At 64.2% G+C, this 12,445-nt stretch overlaps 1 long non-coding RNA gene across 3 annotated transcripts; it reads right to left on the reverse strand.

Annotated features, from left to right (window-relative positions):
* Nucleotides 1–3,727: 3,727 nt before the first annotated feature.
* Nucleotides 3,728–10,315, reverse strand: LOC118602944. 3 transcript variants are annotated; one of them, XR_004951035.1, is made up of 4 exons: nt 9,933–10,315; nt 8,479–8,766; nt 7,082–7,326; nt 5,167–6,681 (listed from the first exon to the last, which is right to left on the reverse strand). It is a non-coding gene; the product is annotated as an uncharacterized LOC118602944 (long non-coding RNA). The 3 variants fall into 3 exon arrangements; XR_004951034.1 differs by having other exon boundaries at nt 9,896–10,315; XR_004951033.1 differs by lacking the exon at nt 9,933–10,315 and having other exon boundaries at nt 3,728–6,681; nt 8,479–9,158.
* Between the last annotated feature and the right edge of the window lie 2,130 nt (nt 10,316–12,445).

The following is a 12,445-nucleotide window of genomic DNA, read 5'->3' on the forward strand; positions in this document are numbered from 1 at the left end:
GACCAGGGACGGCGTAGAGATGAGCCGTCGGCACCTGCCGAGTGCCTGCCGCGTGCCCAGCACCGGCGCAAAGGCGCTGGCCTCGCACGCGTGGGGCGCTCGTCGGGGGCGCACCCCCTCTAAGTGTGGGGCGCGCTGGAGGTGTGGGACAGCGCAGCGTTTCTGCCGTTGCCACCTGCCAGGCGGCCCTGGAAAGGACCCAGCGGGAGGGAGGCGTCACGGTCCCTTCTCCAGGGACCCCTCCCCCAGGCCTGTCCTGCACCCAGAGGGAAGAGTGAAGTGGGAAAGCGTTTTCTCTCCCTGGACACAAGGAACAGGCGCTCTGGGCAGCTGCGCTGTCACCTCGCCCGGCTCCCCTGCCACGCCTCAGATTCCTGCGTCCTCTTACGAGTAATCAGGTTCTTGAGTCCCAGAAGAGCGTTTTCCTCTAAACCGGGAGTCTTAAACTCTCTGGCCTACAGGGGCCGGCACGTCAGGCAGATGAGGATGCCCGCACCAGGAGCTGCCTCCCTCGAGGGGACCCTGCTGCGCCTGGCGGGGCGGCCCAGAAGCTGGAAGTCTGGATTTTCGTGGGACACCTCCCATCCCCCTCCCTGCCCACAATAAGCAGGGAGAAAACCCCAGCATGCCCTCAGGCCCGCGAGGGGCAGAATGCCTCCGTGCAGGGGCTCTGGACGCCCACGACCCCAGCACCTCTGGGACCCAGGAGGCGGCACCTGCCTGCCCACGTCCCACGTAGCGTCGCGGGGTTCTGCCACGGAGCGCTTCCCGCAGCACCTGCCTCCCACGCGGCGCTGGGAGCGCGCCCCCCGCGGCGGCCCCGGGTACTGCGTCCAGCCCACTGCGCTGTGGGCACGCCACCTGGCCCTCTCTAAATGCAGGCCTGGGGCTCCAGGACGCTCCCGGGACACTTCACCTCGCAGGCACGTCACCTTCCGACGCCGGCCGAGCTGTGCAGCTGCCCAATAGGGGAACCTGGGGCGCAGAGCGCTGGAGACGACCCAGGGGGCACCCGCCCCGGAGGCTGGCAGGGCTGGGCCAGGGCGCCCCAGCATGTCCCTGGGGGCCGGCAGGGACTTCTGAGCCAGTGGCGATTTCTGGTGACAGCACCCACCGGAGCGCCCTCGGGTGGAGCCCCCCAATGCCTGCAGGCCACCCAGGTGCCCGGCTGTCAGTAAATGAAAACTAAGGGCCTTCGGGGCCTGTGGAACCGCTGAGAAGGGCTCGCGGCATTTTGCAGGCGGGGACGTGGGTGGGTTTGGAGTAGAAACATCTGTGTGCAGACCTCTCTGTCACCTGCGCTCCACTCATTGGGGACGTGTCAAGTTTAGTTCACAGAGGCTTTTAAAAAAAACCTGAAGCAGTATTTAAATATTTGGAAATTTCTCTGAAAGAATCACAATATCTGGACCTTTGGGCCACCATTCTAGTGTGGGGACACTGTCCAGGGCCGTGGAGCAGCTGGCCCTGTGGACTCAGCACATCCCTCCCCCTCCTCTCCACTACTTGGCCTTGCCAAGTGTTAGCTCCTTAGTCACTGAGTCCCCAGGGCCCTGTGGGAGAGCCCAGGAGAGGGCCGGGCGCAGGCCTCGTGGGTCCCTGGGCGCCTGTTTACTAACTGTTAGAGACACGCTGCGCGACTCGTCACAGCTGGAGGCCACGGGCTGGGAGGGTGGTGGCAGCTGCCTGGGCCCTAGGCCCCCACCGCCCCGGTCTCTCTGAGCATCCGATGACAGGGACGAGCCATTCAGAGCGCTTCGCGTGGCTGGCGCAGACGCGGCCCTTGCCCTCTCTCCCTCCCGCCTCTGCGTGGCTCCCGTTCCAGGTCTCTGCGGGGGAGGGAAGTCGAACAATGCAAGACCCACCTCTCAGGACGAGAGGGAGGGGTCCTGCCCTGAACCCCGAGTCCTGAGGCTCTTCCCTCTCTCTCTCTCGCTGAGGCACTGAGCTGACAGGGCCAAGGGTGGTCATTAAAAGCCCATGACTTCAAAGGACACGCTTCATATCAGAGCGGGGCTCTGGGTCAGTGCTAGTCCGGAGCAGAGCGCTAAGCGCCCTGCCCCTCCCCGTGGGGCTCACATCTGGGCCGTTTCCGTTCAGGTCCGGCTGGGTGCTGTCTCTGAACATTGTCACAGGAGAGAGTTACTGTGAGCTTGTTTCCACCCACTAAGGGCGCTCTATCTGTTGAGGTGACCGCCGTCATTCTTTGTGTCGAGGGGCTGTCCCTTTGCCAGAGCTTCACAATAAAGCATCACTGAAAACCCCGGGGACTTCCGCTGAGTGCCCGCGGCAGAGGCGCCCGGGCTGCGCGGGAGGAGCGTTGTCTGCACGGGCCCAGGCCCAGCCTCCGGGACCGGAGGTTCCCCAGGGACCTGGTGGGACACCCTCCCTTCCATCACCCGCCGCCATATTCTCCCTCCGCCTCTGTCTGCGGAGGTGCCCACGTCATGTGGCGCTGAACGTAATGGGGGTGGGGCAGCCGTGGACTGGCGGGGAGTGAGCCCTGGGGTCCATTCACCCCCCCCACCGGGAGGTGCAGGGGCCTCCTCCGTCCCCGCTGTCCCTTGGGCCATCTAGGTCACCACCAGGGCCGTGGGTCAGACCCAGACGGCCTCACGCAGTTGGCCGCCTGTGGGGGACTTGGAGTTGGCTGCTGGTGGATGGTCCCGGCGGTGGTGACAGAGGAAGGACGACTGCTCTGCCCCGCGCCCTGGTCACGCGCCAGGCCGCCCGAGTGAGCCTGAGCCATCGGGCGCAGCCACTCCCCGGCGCTCCGGCGCCTGCCTGCGGGGTGTCGGGGGGTCTCGCTTGGGCCTCCTCTGACCTCAGGCGCCTCCTCTGACAGCTCGGCCAGGGCCCCGCCAGCACCCTCAGCGCTTCGTGCAGGAGAGGAAAGGCCCCTACCCCAGGGCACACCAGGATTCCCCGTCCCCCCCTCAGAACCCATCCCCCCAGCAGCCGCACCCTGCAGCACCCCGCGGGGCAGCCCTGACTCAGCCAGCAGCTTTACGGTTAAAATGTGTTTACCCAGCGCGTCTAGAAATGCATCCCAGGTAAGTGATCAGACGCGTGTGCCGGGATCTATGGTCCCAGCGCTGTTGTTTCTAACAGCGGAAAATGGAAGACGCCAAATAAATGCCGGTCCTCATAGCGTTCGAGCGAGCGTCCAAGTAGTGCTCAGCGTGCGCGGGGCGTGTGCACGGGGTGTGTGCGGGGCGTGTGCGGGGCGTGTGTGCGGAGGCGTGCGTGGGGCATGGGGGGGGCGTGTGCGTGGGGCGTGTGCCCGGCATGTGTGCACGGGGCATGTACGCAGGGCGTCCATCGCAGGCTTCTTCGCTGTAACCGAAGACAGAGCTAATGTGTGTTGGGCAGGAACCGCCGAAAGGAACCGTGGCCTCTCTGGGAAGGGACGCTGCTGCCTTCGGCAGTGCGAGGCTGTCACGGTAACGGCTGGAAGAACCCGTAGGAAATTTGCTCATCTAAAAAGGACGGCGGTATGATGTGTAAAAGATGCGTGTGAGTGTGCTACCATTAGTAGAAAAGCCGTAGGTGTACATAGACACGCACGTTCGTGCGTGAGCTTGTCCACGGTTCAGACGACCTCTGCAGAACCCCTAGCAACGGGGACGGTGGCTGCCGCTGGCCAGGCGACTTTGTGGTCACAGTAACGAAGAAGAACCAGCGTTTCCGGCCGCCGGATCCTGTTTATATGCTACACACTGTCACCGCTGCACGAATCTTAATTCGGGGAGGAAGTGAACAAAATATGACCTAATATATAAAGATGTGATAATTTCTTTTAAAATACCCACTGTCGCTCACCCCGCTGTGCCTCTGCAGCCTTCCATTGCTTTCCGCGGCCCCCCAAAGTAAGCTTTGCCGTGTTTTTTAATAAAGGGCCCCAGAATTCAGAATTCTCTACGTGTTGCAAGCTCATATTTCTAGCCTTATTTCCCATGGTTCTGCCATACAGCAAGCATTTTAATTACCATCATTTTACATATTAACGATTCATTTAAGTTCCATTTTCTGAAAGATAACAAAGGATTTTTTTGAAAAACATTATTCCATATTTGGTATGAGGCGGAGTGGGCAATTCTGAGGAAGTGAAGGGGGAAAATGTGTTTATTCTCCAGCCTCTCGACATGTGCTTATAAGATCAAACTCAGAAAAATGTGCCCATCGGGGAATGCGCGAGCACAAAAAAGATGGTGTTTTAAGCCAGTCAGGCTGCCTTGAAAACTTTAAAATTAGGTGCATTTTATCTAAGAAAATGCTTGTGGGAGAACCTGGCCAGTTCGGGGTGATTTAAGAGTCACCTAGTAAAAATGTTTTTTTCCCCCTTAGGCCTTATTATTTTTATTTTCTTAAAATGACGTGGATTTTAGAAATTTTACTTCATTTCGGGCTCTCCATTTTGTCACCGTTGCATGAGTCTTCTTTTTTTATAGTAAAATAAAATATTTATTACTTCCTTTTTTTTTTTTTTACAGTACATCGGTTAGACATCTATATTCATAAAACGATTCCCCGGATTGCTTTGGGGAGGAAGCCAACAGACCGTGAGCTACCACGCAAACGAATAACGAGGGGCGAGCGCGTCGATGACCTCGGAGACCAGTCAGCCCTGCCGGGCCGGGGGTTCTCTGTCACCCACACTCAGCTGGCAAGGGAACGCAAGGACCCCGTTCTGACTCCAGAACCCGGAGCCCGTTCTATGGGCATTCATGCCATTTTAACAAGCTTTTTATTACGGTTGTTTTAGATTGACAGAATTATTGCAGACGTGGTACGGATGGCTTCCATATACTCCAAACCCAGTTCGTGCCATTGCCGACGTCTCGTGTTTGTCACCATAATGCTCCGATGGTGACATGCTGTCGTGAACTGGAGGCCACACTGCTGCACTTCCTGTTTTTCCCTAAACTGTTTTTCCCTAAAGTCCTTTCCTGTCCCAGGACCTCACCCAGGGACCACGCCAGGTTCCGTCCCGTGTCTCCCTGGCTTCGTCCTGGCTGTGACCTTTCTCAGACCGTCCTTATTTTGATGACCTTGACCACGGGAGGAGCCCAGTCAGGTGTTAGTAGGGTGTCTCTGTCGGGATGTCTGATGTTTTTTCTCATGGTTGCACTGGGGTGATGAATTTGCAGAGAAGTGTCCTCGTCCCAGCCTGTCCAGGGACCTGCTGTCAGCGTGGCGTCACTGTTGACCTTGGTCACCTGGGAGGGGGCGGGACTCCCCTAGGAGGGGGTGGGACCCCCGGGCGGGACCACCCCCCTCCCCGTACAGCGCCGCTCAGCATCGCCGCACTCACAGCGCCACCCTGCGTTACGGCCAGCCCCTCCCGGCTCACCTGGCTGCTCAGATCGCTCCCGTCTGGCCGTAGGGGCCCCTTCCGATGGTCCCCGCGCCCTGTCCCGACCTCGTGCACGCGCGCGCCCATCCTTCTCCGACTCCTGGCGCGTGATCATGTGCCCGCTCGGCGGCGCGTTTCCACCCAGCCCCGGACAAGCCGCTGCCTGGACACGGGGTTGGGGACAGGACAGGACACGGAGGCGCCACAGCCGTGGCGTCAGGGCCCGCCCGCGGGTCTCCCCGTCTACGTTCTCATCCGAGGCGCTGAACGTGCCATGGGGTCACCGTCGTTTCTGTGTGGGCCTTGCAAGCAGTTTCTTAAATAGCGAAGTGCCGAGTTGGGAAGTTTCCATAGTGTTTACCACGGAAAAGGGGGCGCAGAGTAACTGGCGCAGGGCACCCTCGTTCCCAGGGGCTGTCTCGTGGAGATGGGGGGACGGCCAGCGTGGCAGCTCCCCACCCTCCATAGGCCGACAGCCCGTGCAGCGCGCGCGGGCCGAGCCGGACGGGCATCCGCAGGAACCGCAGAACCCGACCGCTCGGTGCGCTTTGGCTCCGAGGGGCCCTGCGCCTTTGGCTGCATCCGGGCCTCCGAGGTGCCATGGGGTCCCCTCCCTCTCTCGCGTAGCTCCGCCCTCCGGTGTGGGCTCCAACTCAGGCCCCACGCGGTGCCCCCTGGCAGCCCCTGACTGTGACGTCACCAGGGCCGCAGGACCGCTCCCGCGCGTTCTCAGCAAAGAGCCCACGACTTCCCCGAGAGCCACTGCGGCCGCCACGAGGTCACACGCCCCAACCTCAGCAATATTGTGGCCGGGACGCTCGCATGTATTATGCAGGCCCGTGCCACATGACTCACGCGTGGGACAAGGCAAGGGCCCCACCTGGACCCCCAACAGTGGTCTGACAGTGCAGAGGGCGTCAGTCCCCAAACGGAGCGGGACAGCGGCACTGAGCACGGAAACCTCCGTGTCCTGTGGACGGTGACCTCTCCTGAAGGTCACCGGGGCCAGGAACCACTGATTCTGCCAGCTCCCTGCAAGCCCTCCTGGGCCCGCTGGGTTCCAGGTGAGCCGGGAGCGTGTCTGCTGTTTGGACACACCGTCGCGTGCACGCCGTGGAGGGGGTGGACAGCCCTGCTCTGTGTCATCCCTGAGGGACGAGTTAAGTCTTCTCACCCCCGAGGCCTTCGGCTGTGGACGATGACACAGCTGCCCGGGACGTCGCCCAGGACCCGCGTCCCCGAGCCTGCGATGTGGCCGGCCCCGTCTCCCGGCAGCGTGCTCACTGTACTTGACGGTCCCGGGATCGGTGCCGAGCCGTTCCAGCCTGTGATTCAGAGCGTGCAGGGGCACCGCGGCGTGAGGGGTGCCCGTGTGCCTCCGGAGTCCTCACAGTCCCCTGTGACCCATCTCCCCCCGGGGTCCATGCCCTGCCATCCACGGGAAGTCCCCTCGGTCTCCTGACAGTCTGCCCAGCCCCTCCTCCCTACACGTCTGCCCCTGGGCCAGAGCCCTGCGCCTCTGTCTGCCGGGAGGGCCCGCGGGACTGTGCCCTGTCGCAGTCGGAGCGGCTTCTCTCTCTCTGTCGTTCTCCGGGGTCTTTGGTAGGATCCCGCCAGGGTGTGAGCACGTGTGAGTGAGAGTGTGTGCTCACACGCAGCTGTCTGTGGAGTGACCCCATGCAAGCATGCACGCATCCCACGATGCGTGACCGGGACGACACACACCTACGTGGCTCTGACCGTCGGCCGGGCGCTGGGTGAGCAAGCACAGGCAGGTAGGACGTTGGACGCGCGGGTGACGGATGGATGGACAGATTAGCGATGTCCTTCGCACGCCAGCAGCAGAAGCAGCGAACGAACGTGGAACGGATAGCTGTCAAGTCGGCGATACATTTCCACACGTGTGAGCCGTGCGTGTTGCACAGTGAGAGTGCACGTTCGGGGCACGCCGACAGACGGTCCTCAGAAGCCTAAGCGGGCACAGCAGGTCACAGAAAATCACGGGCCGGACGACTTCATCGTTTAAATGTGCAGAGTGACAGCAGTAAATTGTGAGCTCGGGATGCGTGGGCAGTGAGTGGAAGGGTGAATAAAGGCACGGAGGGGGAGGGGCACACGCCGGGGACGCGGGGCCCCGGCGGGGGAGGGGCTCCGGAGGGGGCCTCGTGGCGCTGCCGCTGCCCAGGTCCGCGGGCCACCGGGCTGCACGCCAAGGCCACCTGCACCTTTGGCTCAGCCGCTCTGTGTCTTCACCCTGCCCATTGCCGTGGAGGTGGCAGCGGTGACAGCCCAGGGGCTTGGGGCCAGGGCGGGCTCCTTCCTGACCCCGCCTGCGACTCTGTCTCCCCTGTCCTCTCACGACCCGGCCTGGCTGGTCAGGCCCCGCGTTCAGGCAGCTCTCGACCCTGGCTTTCCAGGGCGATGGCCTTACTAAGTTAGCCCGAACCGCGCGGAGACCTGGTGCAGGTTGCTATGGCACCTGTCGCCATGGCGCCGGTGCCCAGCGGCTGAGGCCAGCGGTGCCGGTGGGGGACTGAACGCACCAGTGTGAGGCGCGCAGGTGCCCGCGGCCACGCCCCTCAGCGGGGTCGTCCCCCGTCCCCCTTCCCGGGACGTCCAGAGGGCCTAACCTGCTCTCCGCCTGCACCCGGGGCCAGCAGCCAGGTGTGCGCTGCAGGGTCTCCCCGGGTCCCCCTCCCAGGAGCCCTGCCTGGCGGGCTCACACCTCTGTCCCGCGGGAACCCGCCCACGCCCCCTCCTGACCCCGGCAGGGCCTCTGCGGTGGCAGAAGCGGGGGGCGCCTCACGTTCTTCCCACGCCAGCCCCCCGAGCCTCGCGCCCGAGGCCGGCCCCAGCTGGAGCAGCCGCAGCGCGTGTGGTTCCGCGTCCCAGAGTCACGCCCCAGACCAGCGCGGTCAGGACGGGCGGCCGCATCCGCCGGCCTCAGGGCGACTCGGAGCGGCCAGCGGCGCGAGGTCAGCGGCCTGCGGCCCCGTCTCCGCCCACACACAGGCCCCCGGCGCGAGGCCCAGCTGGCGGCTGCAGCGCCAGCCGGCAGAAAGCGGGGCCTCTGTGACAGGGCTTCCCGGAGATGTCCCCAAACGGGGCCTCGTTGCTCTCACCTGGTCACGTGTCCAGCCCTGAACCAAGGATGGCGTGTCCGCCCTGCCTCTGAGAGAAGGGACGGTGACTCTGAGGGGGGACCGTGTCTCTGGGGGGGGGACGGTGCCTCTGAGGGGGGACGGTGACTCTGAGGGGGACGGTGCCTCTGAGGTGCCTCTCTTGCCGCCTTCGTGTTTTGCTGATTTTTTTTGTTCGGTTCCTCCTCATTTCCTTTGGTTCATCCTCCAGGCTTGTTTTTCATGTGGCCACCAAGAGGATTAGATAAAACAGCTGATAGGTGTAAGGACCTGTTTTAAACGGATAACAACGTGACTTTGACCGGTGCGTCCAGAACTCTCTCTACAGCCCCTGACACTTTGTGTTGTCGGCCTTTGTATTTGTGTCTGTTCACACGGTTACAGTTGCCCCTGGCAGCCTTTGTGCACCACACGCTGCTGTCGAGGTGATTCTCCGGTGGGCTTCTCACCCCGCCCTCCGCCCTCATGCCTGGAGGCGTTTACTGTCAGCCAGCGTGACCTCACTTGTGGGCCCCTGGACACTGTGCACGTCCATCCCGCTGCCTGGCCAGCCCTTGAGAAAGTGTGCAAAGCCCAGCTGAGCTGGCCGGCCGGAGCTGCCGTTGTAAGAAGAGCTGCCGGCACACCGCCCCTCGCCGAGGCTGGGGACGTGGCTGTGGACAGCTGCGGACAGTCACAGGGACCAGTGGCGGGAGGGCTGTTTGCTGTCCGGCGTCATGAGGAGAGCCCGTGGCCGCGGGCACTGATTGACGTGCTGCCCACTGGCCGCGGGGTCTGTGGCTTGGCCCGGGGGAGCCCCTCAAGCGGGCTCCGGGTTCGGTTCCTCTGTTTCCAGGAGCTGACCGGGGCGCGCTGCCAGGGGCTCAGCTGCACTGCTCAGCGAAGCCCTCAGAAAACGATTAGGTGTGCATGTCAACGTTCGAGTGAGCGCTCAGGACGCGGCGAGGGACGGCTTGTGCAAACGGCACGTTCAGGCTGGACACCTGCCTCTCTCCCGGAGTCTGGACCTTGAGCACAGGCCAGGCGGAGGGTGCCTGCCCGACCGGCCCCCCTGGACACTCTGGGCACTGAGTCTCTGATGGCCTTTCTTGGTGACAGAGGTGTCACAGCTTTCCGGGGGCCGGGCAGCTCAACTCCCACGTGGCTTCCGCCATCCTCACTGGCTCCATATCAGTCGGTCAGTAGCCGTCGCTCTTCCACCGTAAAAATGTCCCCTGGAGCCTGGCACCGGGGATATGGGCGGGGGCCCCGCTGGAACAGAGGGCCTGGGCCTGGCAGGTCCTGCCTTGGCCAGAAAGCCGTGTGTCTGTTTGCTCTGTGGCCAGGTGTCCCGTCATCAGCTGAGAAGCAGGCCTCTGGCCTCCCCCCCTCCACCCTGCCCCGTGAGCACCGTGTTTACCTTGACCCGCATACGGAATGCTCATGTGATCTCTCACCTGCAGCTCAGTAAGCGGGACCCAGAAGCTCAGGTGGGCAGCAGCTGCGCAGACGCAGCCTGGGGTGTGAGGATGGGGGCCCTGCAGCCCGCCAGCCCACGCGCCCGCCAGCCCTGCCGAGAGCCGTGGCTGCTTCCTGCCGGCTGGCCCCGTCTGCAACCCCGTTGGCTACCTGGGAGCGGGGTCGGAGCCGGCATCTCCTGCTTTGCTGACAGCCCTCTATCCCATCGTCCCTTGGGGAGGCCCCCGCCTACACTTGGGCTGTGGGGACCGGGGTTTTGGACAGCTGCCAGGCCCCCAGGAGGCCTGGAGCCCGGGCCTGGCCACGCCCCGTGTGGTCGCAGCGCTGGGCTCACGTGAGGCCGGGATCCCAGTCGGGCAGGTCAGAGGGAATCGAGTCAGAGACAGACATGTCTGCCGCCCTTCGCGGACCGGAAGCTGCGGGCCCCCTGCCCCTGCAGCTGCCAGCCGCATGGAGGGCACTTCCTGGGGCGAGGCAGCTGGGCTTCGATTTCCTGTCGCCCGTCACTGACTGAGCCCTGGCTACTGCAGCAGCGAACGCCCACCCTGTGTGTGTGGGAAGCCCTTGTCATCAACCTGGGGAGGAGGTGACAGGCCCCTTGGCTCAGTGACCCTCTGCTGGGAGGCGCAGAGTGGGAGGCTGTCAATTTGACGATTATTAAACTCAGGAAAAGAGGCCATCTCTGCCTCAAGAGGCTTAGGTGTCACCCCGTCTCTCGTCGAGCTCCGACCCCGGAGGTGGCCTTGGGGCCAAGGACACCTGCCCCCGGCGGGAACAGCCTGCAGCCTCACGCACAGGCCGCTGGCCCGCCAGCTGGTCGGACACTTAACAGTCAGCGCCAGACATTTAATTTGACAGTCGGAGCCTCTTCCAAAGCTGGATGTCGAGCGGCTGCCCCGTGCCGCCTGGGCGTTCGCAGGAAGACCTCCCGGCTCCTTCCTCTATGGGCAGCTGGGCCCAGCGGCTTCGGGAAACAGAGGAACCGAACCCGGAGCCTGCTTGAGGGGCTCCCCCGGACCAAGCCGCAGACCCCGCCTCCAGTGGGCAGCGCGTCAGTCAGTGACCGCGGCCACGGGCCCTCCTCATGACGCTGGACAGAGCGGCGGGAGGCTGGGCAGGGGAGCGTCCTCAGCCGTCCACGCATTGGCCCGACCCACGTTTCTCGGCCCCGCCGTGCCCGGTGCCGTCCTAGGCACGCAGACCCGGGCAAGTGGAGCGGCGGCTCCTCCCGCAGGCTGCAGCATCCAAGGGGTGAGGCAGATGGTCACTCGGGCAGATACCCGACGCCAGCTAGCGGGGCCTGGGGGGCAGAGGACCTCTGCCAGGGGCGGTCGCCCAGGGTGTGCACTGCCCTGCCGGCGCCTCGGCTCCCGTCACAGTCCCGGCCAGACTGTCGCCGGGTGTCCCCAGCAGATGGCAGCACCGAGTCCAAGGCAGGGTCCTTTCCAATTGACCCAACATCATCTGGGTGCTCAGCCCTGGGGGCAGGACCTGCCAGGGTGACGGAGTGCGGGGCCCTCGCTTCCCAGCGGCCCTGCCCCGCCGGCGCCACCGTTCTGGGCACCCCACGCACGGGCCAGGAAGGGGCCGTGGGCTCAGCCGTCCTCAGGGTCCAGACAGCAACGGTGGAGAGTGCAGGCGCCTGGAGGGGGTGGGAGGGCGGGGTGGGGGCCATGCGGACTGGGACAGGGAACCTGCTCCTGACCTTTATGTTGCACAAGCCTGAGCAGCCAGCTCCCTCCCCAGGGGCTCCTTCAGCCCTTGCTAAGGCCAGGTCTTGGGGTGCAGGGGCAGCTGAGCCTGGAGATTTGCCCTGGGGAAGAGGGGCTCGGCCTCAGACTGTCCTGTGGAGAAACAGCAGGGCGCAGGGCTGGCCGGGGCCCGGGGCTCGGGGTGTTTATCTGAAGGAGCGGCAGCTCTCCTGGCTGTTGGCAGGCGGACGGTCCAGCCGGGCGGGGGGGGATGGCCTCGGTGGGAAGGGCCCGCCATGTGTCAGTCGTGGGCCAGGCGGAGGCGGGGCCGGCTCTGCGGGCAGCCGCAGGGTCACAGGACCGCTGCGTGCCCCACACTGGCTGCGGCCTCAGCGCAGGGCTGTCTGTCCACTCCTGGCCCGGGGCTGGCAGGGCAGCGAGGAGGGGCCGCCAGGCGCACAGGCCACGGTTGCGGCTGAGAGCCCTGGCGCGGCTCCGCCCGGCGGCCCTGCTGGCGGCGGCGGGAATCGGCCGCGCGCCTGACCTTCCTGGGCCTGTCATGAAAACGCACCTGACACAAGCACAGGTGGCTGCGGAGTCGGACTTCCCCGGCTTCGCTCAAAGGTAGGTTCAGTGTGAAGCACCTTGAAAAACGACACTCGCGCCACATCGCACCCCTGAGCGAGGACGGCCCTTCTGAGCCCACCGCGCAGACCGGCGCCGCTCTGGGTCAGCCTTCCTCCCTCCCTGCTCTGCCCGCACGGCTGTGGCCGCCCAACGTGGCTCCACGGCCGCCAGGC

The sequence above is a fragment of the Rousettus aegyptiacus genome, unplaced genomic scaffold, assembly GCF_014176215.1.
Source record: "Rousettus aegyptiacus isolate mRouAeg1 unplaced genomic scaffold, mRouAeg1.p scaffold_m13_p_5, whole genome shotgun sequence".
Taxonomy (NCBI): Eukaryota; Metazoa; Chordata; class Mammalia; order Chiroptera; family Pteropodidae; genus Rousettus; species Rousettus aegyptiacus.